Source organism: Lithobates pipiens, unplaced genomic scaffold, assembly GCF_037356315.1.
Source record: "Lithobates pipiens isolate NorthernLeopardFrog02 unplaced genomic scaffold, aLitPip1_a1.2 Scaffold_18, whole genome shotgun sequence".
Classification (NCBI taxonomy): Eukaryota; Metazoa; Chordata; class Amphibia; order Anura; family Ranidae; genus Lithobates; species Lithobates pipiens.
The window spans coordinates 419,431,692-419,448,446 of NW_027507758.1; the positions used below are offsets into that span (position 1 = coordinate 419,431,692).

General features: G+C 38.8%; 1 long non-coding RNA gene across 1 annotated transcript in view; it reads right to left on the reverse strand.

Moving 5' to 3' along the window:
- Positions 1–6,723: 6,723 nt before the first annotated feature.
- Positions 6,724–16,755, reverse strand: part of LOC143988437 (uncharacterized) — a 113,930-nt gene continuing 103,898 nt past the window's right edge. The window contains exons 3-4 of the long non-coding RNA XR_013276850.1: positions 10,948–11,001; positions 6,724–7,594 (exon numbers count right to left, since the gene is read on the reverse strand). This is a non-coding gene — a long non-coding RNA (uncharacterized LOC143988437). The remainder of the gene's footprint in view (positions 7,595–10,947; positions 11,002–16,755) is intronic.

Here is a 16,755-nt window from a genome sequence, read left to right on the forward strand (position 1 = left end):
TGGCTGGAGATTACAAAGAATTTTTAAATCTTTCTTGGCTGTAAAATAGTCTGGAGATCAGTGCAATAATTTATTTCTCTATATATTATGAATGAAAGAGTTTGATTCTGTAGCAATCTGTATTTTCTTGAATTTAGTCATTGTTTAATGACAGATGGTCTAAATATTCCTGCAAGGAAGTATTGTAACGATGCAAAAGTGGTCATTAAAATGTCATGGAATTTATTTCCTTTTATTAAGAAAGTATAAACAATCTTCAAGAACTTCCACTGTAGATTTTTTTTTTTCTTTTTACAAATACAAGAATTTTAAATTGTTGTATCTTTTTACTTAAAAGGATTTAATAAATGAAATACATGATACCTGAGAATATTTTACAACACTAAGGCATCAAATTTCTTTCCTTTTCCAGTCCAGGGTAATAAATTAAAACGCAAATCAATTTGGTTGAAATCGGCAAGATACATGCTTTATTTTTCATAATACACACAGATCTTTATAACAGTGCCTGTAGCTTTCAAAAGTATTATAATTGGGAAATGATATTTTTGAACAAACACTGCTGTGTTCATGTATATGGAAACTTGTTAAAGTGACCCTATTAAAAAGATAATAAACTAAAAAAAGAAAATGACTCTCATGTATAGAAAAGGTTATACATACCTATAGATCTATCACTGCAATGATGTAGTGCCAGCAGAAGGAAACACAGCTATAAGTGGGGGAGGAGGAATCTATCACTCCCAGAAGTGTGTTGGATGAAGAGGATTCTCTAGGCTCCCTTGGAGTGTGTAAATCGGCAGTGTGGGACAGATAAGTTAAACATACTTTCCATACCATGACATTTTTTTTATATTTCCTAATTTGCAACACGGTCACTTTAAAACTCATCCGCCTTAATTTACTAAACCTGGTGTTTAAGCTTTGACAAAAAAAAAACCTGGAAGCTGATTGGTTCCTATGAAGAACTGCACCAGATTTTGCACTCTCCAGTTTTACTCCATAGTGACGTTTGAAGGGAGTATCAGTATTCGCCTATAGTTCATACTGTAGTTTCTTATTCTTTACTTTTCACATATACTCAGACATCGTTATACAAACAGTAGTTAATTACTAAAGAAGTGGAGCATGTTTACTTTGCAAAGTGGATTTTCACTTGGTAAAATACAGTAAAAAAGTGTACTTTGCAAAGAATATCCAATCGTGTGCAAGAAAAATCAAAAACACGATTTTGGCTTGCACATGATTTGATGATTAAAAGCCAGCTAAACCTCATTCTCTAAGAGAACATTCACTTTGCAAAGGGAAAATGTTCTACTTTTTTTTAGTAAAAAGGGGTCACTATGTCTTAGGATCTGTCTCTTCACTTTACAACAAACATTGTCAAACTTAATTTATGAGTCTTTAAAGTCTCATATAGTTGAACCTTTTCCATTTGAACATAGCACTCCTCAAATGCAGGAGTAATTCTTCCATATAAACTCTAGAGTGTGCAAGTAATGTATGACACTTAAATGTACTTTGTTCCTGTTCCATGATCCACAGACCTCTTCCCCACGCATTTGGTAGTAATACAGATATGATACTGCCTGCAAATCCAGCACTCATGCCACTTTATGCCCTTATTCCCTCTGTCACCACCTTCAAAAGTGTTGGCCAGGAGGTACAAGAGGAGGTCCTTCACCTACTCAGTCTCTACCAGGTGCATGATAGTTTCTTCTGAAAATGTTCCTTTAACTGTACAACAAAAACTACGTATGGCCACTTTCACTCTTTTTTTCTGCGGGTTAAGCTGTTGAACTTAATGCTATTACCTTTTTGTACTGTCTTTATTCAATTATGGTAAAAAAAGTAACAAATTGAAGAAACAGTTTGCCCTTTTTGGTTCTTTAAAGCGTTTCAATTTTTCATTACTACTGCACATTAATATTTTGCAAAACAGCAGGTTAAACTTAATTATAATCAGCAGGAAATGTTAGTATTAAAAAAATAATGCAACTAAATCTTTTCCAACATTTATCCAATGTATTGCCTATCACAAGAGACCTATACAGTAAATGGACAGTGGGAAAAAAAAAATTTTTGTGTGTGAATTCTTTGCTGATTTAAAACATCATACTGTCTTAATTGAAAATTGTGATGAATTGTAATCCTGAATAGAAAATATTTAGTTGATCATGTAGATCTACTAAATTTGTATTTCAAGCATTACTTATTGTAGAGTCAAAGAACTAATCATGTGAATTTGGCTTTATTGCTGAGCATAGGACTCATGATAAGGATTGCCATCTAGAATTGTCAATGACAACCTGACTAATGTTTCCAGTGCTGGATTTCTGGGTTCTGGGAAGATTGGAATCTGGCAACTACTGATTTATAGGGTTCTTTAAAATGTTGATGTAAAAAAATGAATTCTCAGAACAAAGCTTGACATCCTCAAGAAAGATGTAAAGCCTTTCATTCTTTGCCTGACAGCTCCTTAGACTGAGACAATGATCAAAACAGTGGTGGTGGAGAATATTACATCTGAGCACTTCTGGACAATCAGAAGTGGTCACAATCTGCTAAAGAATTCATTTTCTGTAACACACAGAATGTATTTAGATACTCTTAAATAAAAGAAAATTGTCAACATTTATAACAACCACAGACATTATCAGTGTAGTTGTACAATGGTTCTTATATTGTCTCCCATGCATGGCTGTACATTTCCAGTCGATACATGCCTGAACACTAACTTTTATTTTTCTTAACATCCTATATTGGTACATGTAATATGACATTCCTAGTTTAGAAAGTAAGAGTCCAAATGTTAGTTTTCCATTGGTCATTTCCAGAGGCACAATTGGGGGACAGGGACATGGTCACTAAATAACAGGAAGTGTCAAAACAAAGACATGTAAAGAAGGAGCTCCAGGTAATGTCTTAACCACTTGCCTACTGGACACTTAAACACCCCTCCTGCCCAGACCAATTTTCAGCTTTCGGTGCTCTCACACTTTGAATGACAATTACTCAGTTATGTAATACTGCACCCAAATTAATTTCTTGTCCTTTTTTTCATAAAAATATAGCTTTCTTTCGGTGGTATTTGATCACCTCTGGGTTTTTTTACTTTTTGCGATATAAATGCAAAAAGACCGAAAATTTGGAAAAAATGCATTTTTCTTTGTTTCTGTGATAAAATTTTGCAAATTATTAATTTTTCTTCATACATTTTGGCCACAATTTTTATACTGCTACATATCTTTGGTAAAAATAACCCAAATTAGTGGATATTATTTGGTCTTTGTGAAAGTTAGAGAGTCTACAAGCTGTGGTGCAATTCATAAAAAATTGATCACACCTGATGTACTGGTGGCCTATCTAATTTCTTGTGACCCCAACAAGCCAGGAAAGTACAAATAACCCCCAAATGACAACTTTTTTGAAAGTAGACATTCCAAGGTATTTAGTAAGAGGCATGGTGAAGTTTTTGATGTTGTAATTTTTTCCCACAATTCTTTGCAAAATTAAGATTTTTTTTTTCCCCACAAAATTGTCATTGTAATAGGCTATGTCTCTCACATGGCATGTGTATACCACAAATGATGCCCCAAAATACATTCTGCTACTCCTCCTGAGTATTACAATACCACATGTGTATGATTTTTTCACAGCCTATCCACATAGAGAGGCCCAACATGCAGGGAGCACCATCACATGTTCTAGGAGCATAAATTACACATCTAACTTGTTGAGTACCTATTACATTTTTGAAGGCCCTGGATCACTAGGAAATGACACGTGACACTGATGTGGCATTGATGACAGATGGCACTGATATGTGGCACTGATGGCACGTAACACTGATGTGGCACTGATGACAGATGGCACTAATACTTGGCACTGATGACACGTGACACTGATGACAGATGGCACTAATATGTGCACTGATGACAGATGGCACTAATACATGGCACTGATGATAGATGGTATTAATATGTGGCACTGATGACAGATGCCACTAATACGTGACACTAATATGTGGCACTGGTGACAGTGATGACAGATGGCACTGATACGTGGCACTGATGACACGTGACACTGATAACAGATGGCACATGACACTGACAGGTGGCACTGATGACAGATGGCACTGATACGTGGCACTGGGGGGCAGGTGGCACTGGGGACAGGTGGCACTGGACACAGGTGGCACTGGGGACAGATGACACTGGAGACAGGTGGCACTGGGGACAGGTGGCCCTGGTGACAGGTGGCACTGGTGACAGGTGGCGCTGATAGGTGGCACTGGGGACAGATGGCACTGATGTGTGGCACTGGGGACAGATGGCACTGACGTGTGGCACTGGGGGCAGGTGGCATTGGGGACAGATGGCAGTGTGGGCACTGTGTTGTGTGATTTTTTTTTATTCACGCTGCAGCAAGAAGCTCTCCCTCCTCACACGCGGTCTCTGTGTGAGGAGCGAGAGCCGGCGGTGAGAGATGATCTAATATGTTTACATATGAAATCATCTCTCATTGGAAGCTCCGATCGAGTGCTAAATAGCCACTGTGATTGGCCATTTAGCATGATCTGTGATTGGCTGTGTCCAAACAGGAGGACATCCAGGGATGCCCTCCTGCCACTGGAGAGCCACAATGTAGCCGTATTTCGGCTATAGCGCGGGCGCAAAGTGGTTAATAGAAAATTGCTTTTGTTGTTGTTTTAAAAATAAAAAAATATTTTTTTTAAATCAACAACTTAAAGTCTATTTGATATTTTAGTGACTGGGTTTCCTTACACTTTAAGGTTTACTTTTTTCGTTTTTAATTACTTACGGGAGTGCAAGTACAATCTTTATGTCCTGCTAGCACTATGTTCAGATACAGGCATATGTTCTACTTTTCAATGTTTGAAAATGGTAGTATTTTACTGCTCCCTCTCCACTTAACACAGTGCACTACCTAATGATTTGTACCGTATTTATCGGCGTATAACACACACTTTTTTCCCCTTAAAAGCAGGGGAAAATCGTGGGTGCGTGTTATACGCCGATCCCCAGAAATTCTGAGCCTCTGGGCGGCTTTCAGCCGCCTTCGGCTCTTCAAGACGACTTTCGGCCACCTTCGGCTCTTCTTGGCAGCTTTCGGCCGCCTTCAGCCGTTCTCGGAAGCCTTCGGCCGCCTTCGGCCTTTCTTGGAAGCTTTCGGCCGCCTTCGGCTCTTCTCGGCGGCCGAAAGCTTCCGAGAACGGCCGAAAGCTGCCCAAGAAGAGCCGAAGGCGGCCGGAGGCCCGTCGAGAACTACTGCACGCCACCGAGATGCACATCCGGCGGGGGCATTTTTAAAAAATAAAATAGACACGGCTGCAATGGGGCACACGGCTGCAATGGGGGACAAGACTGAAATGGGGGACAAGACTGCATAAGACTACAATGGGGGACAAGACTGCACTGGTGGACAAGGCTGCATAAGGCTGCAATGGGGGACAAGGCTTCAATGGTGGACAAGGCTGCATAAGGCTGCAATGGTGGACAAGGCTGCATAAGGCTGCAATGGTGGACAAGGCTGCAGATGACACTGATGGGCATATAAATGTAAGTTTTTTTTTTCCCTTAAACTTCCCTCCTAAAAGTTTTTTTCCTTAAAATTCCCTCCTAAACTTGGGGTGCGTGTTATACGCCGATAAATACGGTATATAATTTCAATAACTATTAAGCAGAGTAATTTTTATCGAAATGTTGAGCTTCCTCAGATAATATATCTACAAATGAAAGCAAAAATGTAAATCTGTGAAACTACATTAAAGCAGTAGTAAACTCCGCTATAAAATTTTCTTTTTATGCCCCCCCCCAGGTGGGTTATGCCATAATGTGCTAGTATGCAAAGCATATTAGTACATTATGGCAGACTTACCTGTCAAACGGTGCCCTCTAGTGCTGCAGTGGGATCAATCCAGTGGGCCCCTGGCGCTCCGATCTGCGCCTGGTCTTCCCTCTGGGCATAGGTGCCTTTGGCTGTTTGATTGGCCGACTAGGGCCAATTAAGTGCCTTTGGTTGTTTGATAGGCCCATTTTACCTGGACAGCCATTTGATTTATTACACAGTATAGTAAATTGTATTATTCTCAAACCAAAGCATTTCATGACTAAGCCATTTAATACACAGTTCTTATTTTATTTATGGATTAAAACAAGCACCATATGCATTTGGATATTTAAAAAAAAAACACTAATTATATTTCAGTTCATTTAATGAGTGAACATAATTTGATGCAATGGAAATATTAGATGAATGCTTTATGTGAAGAAGTGTAAGAGGCTCATGTTATGCAGCAAAAATAAATCTAGTGCTACTAGAGGGTTAATTAGGTTTAAATAAATCTACTTTGTTCTGTCTGTAATATATTGCATGATATGGGGAAAATGTTGCTATAAACACATGATCAGACCTAGTGTTGTGGTGAGAGACATGGGGAGTTATTTACGAAAGGCAAACCCACTTTGCACTACAAGTGCAAACTACAAGTGCAAAGTGCACTTGAAATTACACTGAAAGTGCACTTGGAAGTGCAGTCGTTGTAGAACCCAGGGGGACATGCAAGGAAAATAAAAAACTGAATTTGAGCTTGCACATGAATGAATGATAAAATCAGCACAGGTTTACAGCGACTGCACTTCCAAGTGCAATTTCAGTGCAATTTCAAGTGCACTTTGCCCTTGTAGTTTGCACGTGTAGTGCAAAGGGAATTTGTCTTTCGTAAATAACCCCTACTGTACCTCCCCCAACTCATTAAACATGCAACATCTAAGCCATAGGCCAAATGTCTCAGTTAGCAAACCTCAGAATGTTCATTGGGGTCAATATTCCATGTAATACGCTGTAATTTGACATTGATATCCATGAAGTCCACTGAAGAAGCAAAATAATGTTAATGTTGTAGCAAGATGAAAACAGTTTAGTAGGATCAGTGAAATTTGGCTGGCTGCAAATTGAGATACAAACCTAATTTTAAATCAGGTGTTGCCATTTTAAAACATGTAATTAAGGGCTCCTTGCAAAGGAAAGAATAAATACTAACATGTTCAAATGCCTACACATCTGAAAGACACTTTAACTCAGTGGTCATCAACCCTATCCTCAGGGACCACTAACAGGCCAGGTTTGCAAGATAACTGAAATACATCACAGGTGATATCATTTGCTGCTCAGTGATTGCAGTACTCTAGTCTGCATCTCCCCAAGGTAATACGTAAAACCTGGCCTGTTAGTGGGCCCTGAGGACAGGGTTGATGACCACTGCTTTAACTGATTGCTTTAGTAAAAAAAAAACCTAGCTAAATGTCCTTTGTTAATTAGCTGGAGCCATGATCACATCACATAACACCACTTGCCTGAAGCCTTCTCCTCTTCTGTTTACTTTTTGGATGGGTTCTTCTTTGAATGGCTCTGTCACTACCTTCCTATTGGATGTCCAGTGGCAGGGTACTGTCAGGACCTTGAAGACTACGGACATCAGCGAAGGTTAGTGGATTAGTGTTCCTCTCTTACCTGGTAATTATGGCACTGAGGAACCTGAAGGGGTCTCAGGTTATCATATCTTGCTTAACTAGATAAGGAGAGAAACACTATCAAGATGAGTCAGAGAGGAGTGGAAGAGAAAGGGGGGGGTCACATTTAAGCAATGTTGCTAATGATCTTCAGCATCAAGCACAATTCTAGGTGTCTCAAATGCCTGGTCCATTGCATTTTTGTTTCTTCCATCAACCCATGAATCCCACATTAATGTAGAGGCTGGCAGAAAAAAACACAGAATACAGTAGAGGATGCCGGCATTCGACACTCCCAGAAGCGTCCAATGCACAAAATCTTTTGGCAAGCTTTATTTTCTAAACTAGAGACATTCGGTGGAGTGGGCAACAAGGAAGGTAATCATTTATTTTTAAATTTGCAATGATATCTTTATTTAATGTTTTAGAATGTTAGGGTAACATTATGCAAAAGGTTTAAGGCCTCATCCACACTACAGCACATACACCTTTAGGAACAGCTTCTTTGAGCTGAAGTGTGGATGAGGCCTTAAACCTCTTGCATAATGTTACCCTAACATTCTTTTACTTTTGCTGCCTGTTAACTCTCCCCATGTTAGCCTATGTGTCCACACCAGGGATGAGCCTTATGTTCCAGTCGAACTCATGTTTGATTTGAACTTTGGCTGTTTGCCAGTTTGCCGAACAGCGAACAATTTTGGTTGTTCGCTGCAAATTTGAAAGCCGCGGAACACCCTTTAAAAGTCTATGGTTTAAATTTCGTACCTGGGGGGTGTCTATAGTATGCCTGTAAAGGGGCGCATGATTCCCGTGTTTAGAACAGTCTGATCTTTTTTTTGCCTATAAACTAATATACCTGTAAACTCCTTAAAACTCCTACATGCATGAACACATAACATGGAGGGAAGTTAACAAGCAAAGAAAATAAAAACTCAAAACAGCTCAAATGGCCGTAGGAGCAGTGTCTTTGAGCTGCGGTGTGCATGAGGCCTAGACTGTCAAATGGCATTCGTAAGTAAATGTAACATATTTTTTTTTAATTTGAACACAAGAACAAGGAGATAACAGGACAAGGGATTTAGAGGGAAAGAAGAGAAAAAGTTTTTTTTATTGTGTAAAAGAAGCATATATCTAATGAAAAAGAACAGCACAAAATACTTACAAGTCAATATGTATTACATAGATGACTCATGCTATGCCTTTCAGTCTCAGAAACCAAGTATGGGTCGCCTCAAAGTGTGATCAACAGGTCTAACCCAAACTTGATTTCAAAAGCCAAAGGGCAACCCATTACCTGTCTGGCAGCTATACAACCACAAACTTCCAGCACTCTTCATGGTTTCCGGTATGGCAATTAGAAATGTGTATTTTATTTATATAATTAATAAATGCATAATGTATTTTTATTTCCTTTTCTGCTTTAATAAGACTTGGCACACATACATCCTTGTATACAATATGTTGCTTTTAAAGTGATTCTGAAAGATAACATGTTTTTTTTAAATAATAAACATTACAGTTACTGGCTATGTTAAGTGGTTTTGCACAGAGCAACCCTTATCCTCCTCATAGCTCTTCTTATAGCCTAGCCCATTTTTATGTAGAGCAACAATTATTTTTTTCAGATCCTCAGAGATTTCTTTACCATGACATGGCAGTTGCACTTCCAGTGACCAGTATGAGAGAGTGAGAGCGGTAACACCAAATTTAACACACCTGCTCCCCATTCACACCTGAGACCTTGTAACACTAACAAGTCACATGACACCAGGGAGGGAAAATGGCTAATTGGGCCCAAGTTGGACATTTTCCCTTAGGGGTGTACTCACTTTTATTGCCAGTGGTTTAGAAATGAATGGCTGTGTGTTGAGTTATTTTGAGGGGACAGCAAATTTACACTGTTATACAAGCTGTTCACTCACTACTTTACATTGTAGCAAAGTGTAATTTCTTCAGTGTTGTCACATGAAAAGAAATATTAAAATATTTACAAAAATGTGAGGAGAGTACTCACTTTTGTGAGATATTGTACATCCGGTACAATGTAGATTTTTTGGCAGAATTCTTTGGACCACAAAAATGTTTTTGTGGACCATCAGTAGCCCACAGATCACTGCCTTAGGGGACCCTGCCCAGGAAAAAAGTAAAGGGAAAGCTCACATTTTACAGTTGTCATATGAACAGGAGTTGCACTGAGGGGAAATAATCCAGTGGGAATACCTGTTTTTGTGACAATTTTCTAAGAGAGAATTCTCCTGATTGTTTCTCCGGGACAAGAAGTTAACAGAATTCTAAATTTTTCAATATTCTTCACTCTAAATCTAAAAAAGTGTCTTAGCTTTACATATACTTTAAACTTCTTCCCCCTTAATAATGTCTTATCCTAGGCTGTGTTATGCAATGCACAACCGCAGAAAACTGGTACTGCTTTCCTCGCTAGATTTAATATCAATGTAAAACGCAACATACCTGGTATATCTACTCCAAGATAATTCAATATTTTATTACAACATCATATATACATCGCATCCATGTTAAATGTACTTCGTATGCCACGTACACGTGATCGAATTGTCCGGTGGAACAATTCGATCGTGTGTGGGCTCCAGCTGACTTTTTCATCATAAAGTCCGGCAGACTTTAGTTTAAAAAGTACTTTAGTTTAGAACTTTAGAACTTTAGTTTAGAAAGTAGTTTTGACTCAAAATTTGTTCGCCGGACTTGGCTTTCAGTGGACAATCCGTTCGTCAGTGTGCTAGTCCGGCAGACTAAGAATGACGCATGTTCTGAAGCAAGTATGAGAAGGAAGCTATTGGCTACTGGCTATTGAACTTCCTTTTTCTAGTCCCGTCGTACGTGCTGTACGCCATCGCGTTAGAAATCGCCGGACTTTTGGAGCATCCGTGTGTGGCCAAGTCCGTTCGTTATAAAGTCTGGCGGATTGTTTGCCGGATTGTTTGCCAGACCAATTCCGTAGAACAATTTGATTGTGTGTACGCGGCATTAGAGAAAATAAAGTCTGAACATATGCTGAAAGCAGAACAACTTTGACAGAGTGGGGAAGCTATTTTTTGGTCAGATGTTTACAGTTTTGTGTGTCTTCTTTGGAGAGATTTCCCTTCAATTCCTTGTTCTATTGACAGTAGAGAACTTGAGAAAAAGCTCTCCCACCTGTCATACTGTCAGTAATAAAATCACTTTTATTTAGAAATAGATAAGAGGACATCCTAATGGTGGAGATTTTCTTAATTTCTGTTGTGTCATTAGGACAGGAAATGTTGGAACATGTCAACAATAGGAACACAGACAGCAATACAATCCCAACCAAGGTTGTAACCCACTAAATACAAAAGTAAAAAAATAAAAATAAAACATTTTGGCTGGATATTTCCACATATTCTTTCATACTCACATGCTGCCATATATAAAAGATTCCTTGTCTTGGTGGTCACAAACATTTGCTGCCCTAGAAAACAAATATAAATACCATGAAAGATGCACAGGTCTGGCCAAGTCATAAACAACAAGCCCAAGCATATAAAGCATTCCAGAGAGTCACCATGTATGTTTGCTCATTACCCTTTCATGTCCCAGGATAATCAAGACCTTTGGGATCAGACTACATTTTTAAGTTGTGAAGTTTACTCAATAAAACATTTGTAACCACAATTTTCACAATATTATTTTATCACCTGGTTTGATTATTTTTTTAAAACTACCCTAATTATATTTTTAATAAGCAGACATGTGGGAAAAAATGTGAAAAATAAAATGCAATTTTAGTTCGTTTAAGGCCCAAGGTTTTTTTTTTTTATCAATAATACTATTCAAATTATTTTCACTATATTTTTTTTCCTATTTATCTTAAGTACATAGGCACCAAACATGTGTCAATTTTGATACATTTGTCAATATGTTCCATAAAACAGTGCAAACATTTTAGGTTACTAGGCTTTTCTTTTTTTTTTTTTTTTAAACAATGTGAATAGGTAAAATTAAAAAGATATCCCACGTCAGCTTAAAAAAAAAAAAGATTTCTAGGCTAAAAATTGAAAAAATGCGATGATTTAAAAACCATTACAACCTGTAAATTATTCTGCCACTGCCTTGCACGAGCATGCCTACTACAAAATCAGCAATTAAATACTTATGTGTGTGCATTTGTGTGTGCATGAATGTATGTGTTTTTTTGAATCTATTATTTTAAAACACAATTTTAAATTTTTACATTTTATTTTTATATGTAACGCTACACCCGCAGGAGCTGCTTGAAACTTTGGATTCCCTGTTCTGTACCTTTACTCTAAGAACACCTCCACCCCTCTAACACACCTGGTTGAATGAAAGTTACTGTCAGACGATATTGTCTGACCCCAGACGATATCTTTGTGGATGAAATGCGCCGGATCGAGCCTGCTGTCCCCATTGCGTCATTTTATTGAATAACACAATAAAATAGTTTTATCTCTTCAAAATGTGAGTGCAAAACTTTCATTTTTATTAATAAATTTTATGTTATGTGGATTCACGCTATGTGCGTTTTTAATCCTTTTTGGCCATTTATGTGTGAATCCATATGATGTTATATACACTTTGGAGTCTCCTCTCCCGATGATCTGTGGCCATTGTGAGAGGATCTGCAATTGCTTCTTATCCAATTGTATCAATGCCTATTTCCATTTGGGTTCTTCCATCTTTGGTGTAGAATCACAGACAAGCCTGTTTGATTCATGGAGCATATGTCCTATCGAATCTACACATTCCGGTAAGACTCAGTGTTATTGGTGGTGCTCTATCTCCCCTTTCCATGCACATTTAGCGGTGGCTTGAAAATCACTACTTGGGGCATCAAGATAAATATGTTTTAAAGACATTTTCATCCATCAAACACTTTTTTTATCACTCAGTAGACTTTTCTTCTTTCTCTTTTTTTTTTTTTTTTCCACCACTATTTTTGTATTGAGCCTGTAATAAGTTGTTCGCTGCATTTATATTTGCATTGCATGTATTTGTAAAATCATTTGATAGCACTATTTATTAACCTTCCTAGAGGTAATGCTGAGTCTGGCTCGGGTTGGGATTTCAGCACCACGAGCGGTAACCCCGAGTCGGGATCGCATCGCTGGATACAGGGAGGACACATAGAGAGTTACTTACCTTGTCCCCTGGATCCAGCGATGTCCTCCGCGCTGTGTGAGCGAGCTGTCCTCCACTCGATTCACAGTGCCGAATGCCGCCGAGCTCCGTTCCCTGTGACGTTACGGCGCACAGGAGCGGAGATCGGCGCCAAATTCAAAAAAGTAAAAAGACACAAAACACACACAGTACTGCAATCTTACAGATTACAGTACTGTATAAAAAAAGTACACATCCCCTTTGTCCCTAGTGGTCTGTGCAGTGCCCTGCATGCCCTTTTATATTATAAATACTGTTTTTTTTCTGCCTGAAATTTGGAGATTGTCCATAGCAACCAAAAAGTGTCCCTTTTTCAGTGTTTTTGGATTTGATTACCTAAGAATTACAGGACTACAATATAAAACGCCAATTTTCCATGCAAAATAATTGTACCGCTTTCAGCACCTAAAACCAGAATGAATCATACCGCCAGGGAGGTTAATATCTTAAATTCTGAACTATTGAGATGTTATTTCAGGTTATCTATACACTTTAGATTACCCACTTTTGCCAATTGATTCATTTTCAATTTGTCATCAGCGCTGCATCATCAGTTTGCAATTGTCATTTGCAGTGTTGGCAGCTCCCTCTTTAGATTTACCGCGGTATTTAGCACTTTTTTCACTGAATGAAAGTTACTGCATACACTTATAACACATGTATAGATACCATTTAGTGATAAATGAACTCAGTGTATTTGAGCAGTTACAGAGATGAGACAAACCATTTACCACTGACATGCGTACATGCAATGATCAGCTTTTATTTATGTAAATCCTTTATTCCAAAAGGAAAAATAATCTCTAACCCAGTTCTGTGGTCAATGGGTTTGAGTTGCGGGGCCGTTTTGTTTTTTATACATTACACACAGTTGTACAGCATTTGCATTAACACCTGCGCCCACACTCTAATTAGATGTGATAACCCTAGCGGGTGTTCCTATTATTGGCTGTGGGGGGCATCCTCAGTGAAAGCAATGAGATGCTGCCTTCTCCTGCAGCTAATTGTGGCAAATCGTATGTAACTGGTCATACAGGATCATATACGACTGATCACATGTGATTGCTGCATGAGCGACATCTAATCAGAGTACGGGTGTACTTGCAGCTGTCAATGCACCCTAACAGTCCAAAAGGGACCAAATAGGAGAAGTTTATTGTTAAGGTTTACAAAATCCTAAGTAAAATCTTTAAACATTTCCCTACATCAGATAAAGCATATCCAGTTATTGCAGAGATACAGTAGTTTATTTCTATTCTGAATGGAAAATGACTATAGCTTTCACACCTAGATTTAAAGATCATGTTCCTATCTCTGCCATTGCAATTCACTATCATAAATAACATTTTCAACATGTTTAACAAACTTTTCGCTCATCTAATGATGCTACCTGCTGTTCTTTGTAGGGTTTTTTGTAGACCCTGTCTGTTATCTGCACCTTTCAATATCACAACACAAGCATTGGGTAACTGATTGTCTGAAGTCATCAGTGGTTAAGAACAATGAGTTATGTGAATATAGATCTGAAATTGAATTTGGTATTATATGTTGCAGTGGCAGCCAGTGGTAATTTTTTTTTGAGGGGGCAGCAAACAGTAACACTCCCCGGTCGGTCAGTCAGGAGGGTCTGGTGCACTTACCCAATCTATGGTGGGCAATGCTTCTCCCGTGCTTCACCGGCAGCTTCCCTTGCTCGATGGCGACCCTCCTCCTCGTTTCCTCCCTCCTCCGCAGCAGCCAATTGGGACCCTTCTCTTTTCGGCCAATCGGAAATCAGGTCTCAGACCTGCTTCTGATTGGCTGGATTGAGGATCAGTGGTTTAATAGCGAATATTCCTTTGCTGTTGTAACACCCGGGTGGGCTCCTGGCGCAATGCTCTGCACCACGAGCCCACCCTATTTTAAAGCCTTTTGGAGCTTCTGGCTCTAGTCAGGTGCTTCAAAAAAACACCCCCACTGATGTAATTCATGTGCCCAGCATCCTGAAAGGGGCCGGACACATGAATAGGGGGTGACGGTGTTCTGTCAAAATAGCGGCCCTAGATAGAGCATGAAGGTGGCCACCGTGGATAGGGTGGGCGGCGCTCGGGGGCCCCTAATGGACGGGCCACCACTGATATGTTGGAAAGCCACAAAATGGCACCATTTAAAGAACAGTTGAGCAAATTAAGCATACAAAAACATTAATAGCTAGCTGTATGGAAATGAGATGATGATGGCAGAACCATTTTCCTGTGGTAGATATAAGAGATTGGAAGATAACAGCTGAAGAAGTAAGATGATTAAAAAATATGCAAGCTGTAGTAAGAAATTAGGAAATGCAAGAAGTAATAAAGAACGGGCGGATACTGTTATTTCAGTATCATAATTTTTGAAAGAACAGGATGGTAACTTTCTGAAAATATTTCTTGACCTCTTTTATGAATATTAACAATGTGTCATTACAGCACTAAAAGGCTAAACTGTAATCCCTCTGAATTAACACAAAAGAAAACTAACAAACCAGAATTAAATGTACTACAAGGAAAAAATTCACGCTTAACAATCTCAAACTGCTAAAGGTCATTTGTATGATCAAAAGTACTTTTGTGCTCAAAAACTAGAATTTCATTTTCTGCACAATGAAAAAAAAAAACTAAGCTCAGCCTCTTAAATATCTAGACTTAATGTGGACTCACTTTCTTTCTATGTAGTTAAAAAATGCCAAGCAAGCCAAGCAATTGAGGTTGTCGAGTATTCTTTTGTTCCTAAGGTCAGGATTATTTTAAAGGAACCGTTTACTGAATAAAAAAAATATGCAGGTTGCCACTGTTGACTAGAAAGTATTAAAGGCAGAGAAAGTCAAATAGAAGGTAGTTCCAACCATGCTGTGTGAGCAGCTGCTGGCCATTTGGACAGCAAGACCACCAGGGAAGAAGCCCTTTTAGAAAGAAAGGTCGGAATGAGCAGCCTTTACATTCCTTTCAGCACAGGTACCTTAGCAGTAAACCTACTAAAGTAGGTTCTCAGGTTTACAGACTGTTTAATTTAGACCATCTATTCCATATTGTATTAATTACTGCCTCTATATTTTTTACTTTATAAGTTGTTCTCTCAATAGGAAAATCATGAATTTTTTTGACTATTGATATCAATTGGATTATATTCAGTTTACCCACTTCAGCCCCGGAAGGATTTACCGCCTTAATGACCAGGCCCTATTTTGCGATATGGCACTGCACTTTAACTGACAATTTTTTGGTGGTATTTGATCACCTCTGCGGTTTTATTTTTTGTGCTATAAACAAACAAAGCAGCCAATTTTTCTTTTTGCTGTAATATCTAAAAAAAAATTAAAATTAAAACATTTCTTCATCAGTTTAGGCTAATATGTATTCTTCTACATATTTTTGGTAAAAAAAACCCGCAATAGGTTATATTGATTGGTTTGCGTGAACGTTATAGTGTCTACAAAATAGGAAATATATTTATGCCATTTTTATTATATATATTTTTTTTTAATGGCGATGATCAGTGATTTTTAATGGGACTGCGACATTGTGGAGGACAGATCGGACACTTTTTTGGGAACAGTGACAACATTACAGTGATCAGAGCTAAAAATAGCCACTGATCACTGTATAAATGACATTGGCAGGGAAGGGATTAACGCTAGGCATGATCAAGGGGTTAAGTGTGTCCTAGGGAGGTGTTTCTAACTGTGGGGGGAGTGTATGGACTGGGAGTAGAGAGAGATTGCTGTTCCTGATCACTAGAAACAGATGATCTCTCTATTCCAATGACAGAACAGGGATCTATTTGTTTACATTGACAGATCCCCATTTTGGCTTTCTGTGAAGCGATCGCGGATGGCTGGCGAACATCGCGGCTGCCAGCTATATGAATTAGCTCCAGTGACGTGCCACCGGTGCTCGCGTGCACCTGCTTTAGCCATTAAAGGTACCGCTGTATCCGTACAGCAATTTGCGCAGCTGAACCAACCTGCCGCAGTATAACTGCAGCGCCTGGTCGGCAAGCGGTTAATAAGCACACAAATATTAAAAAG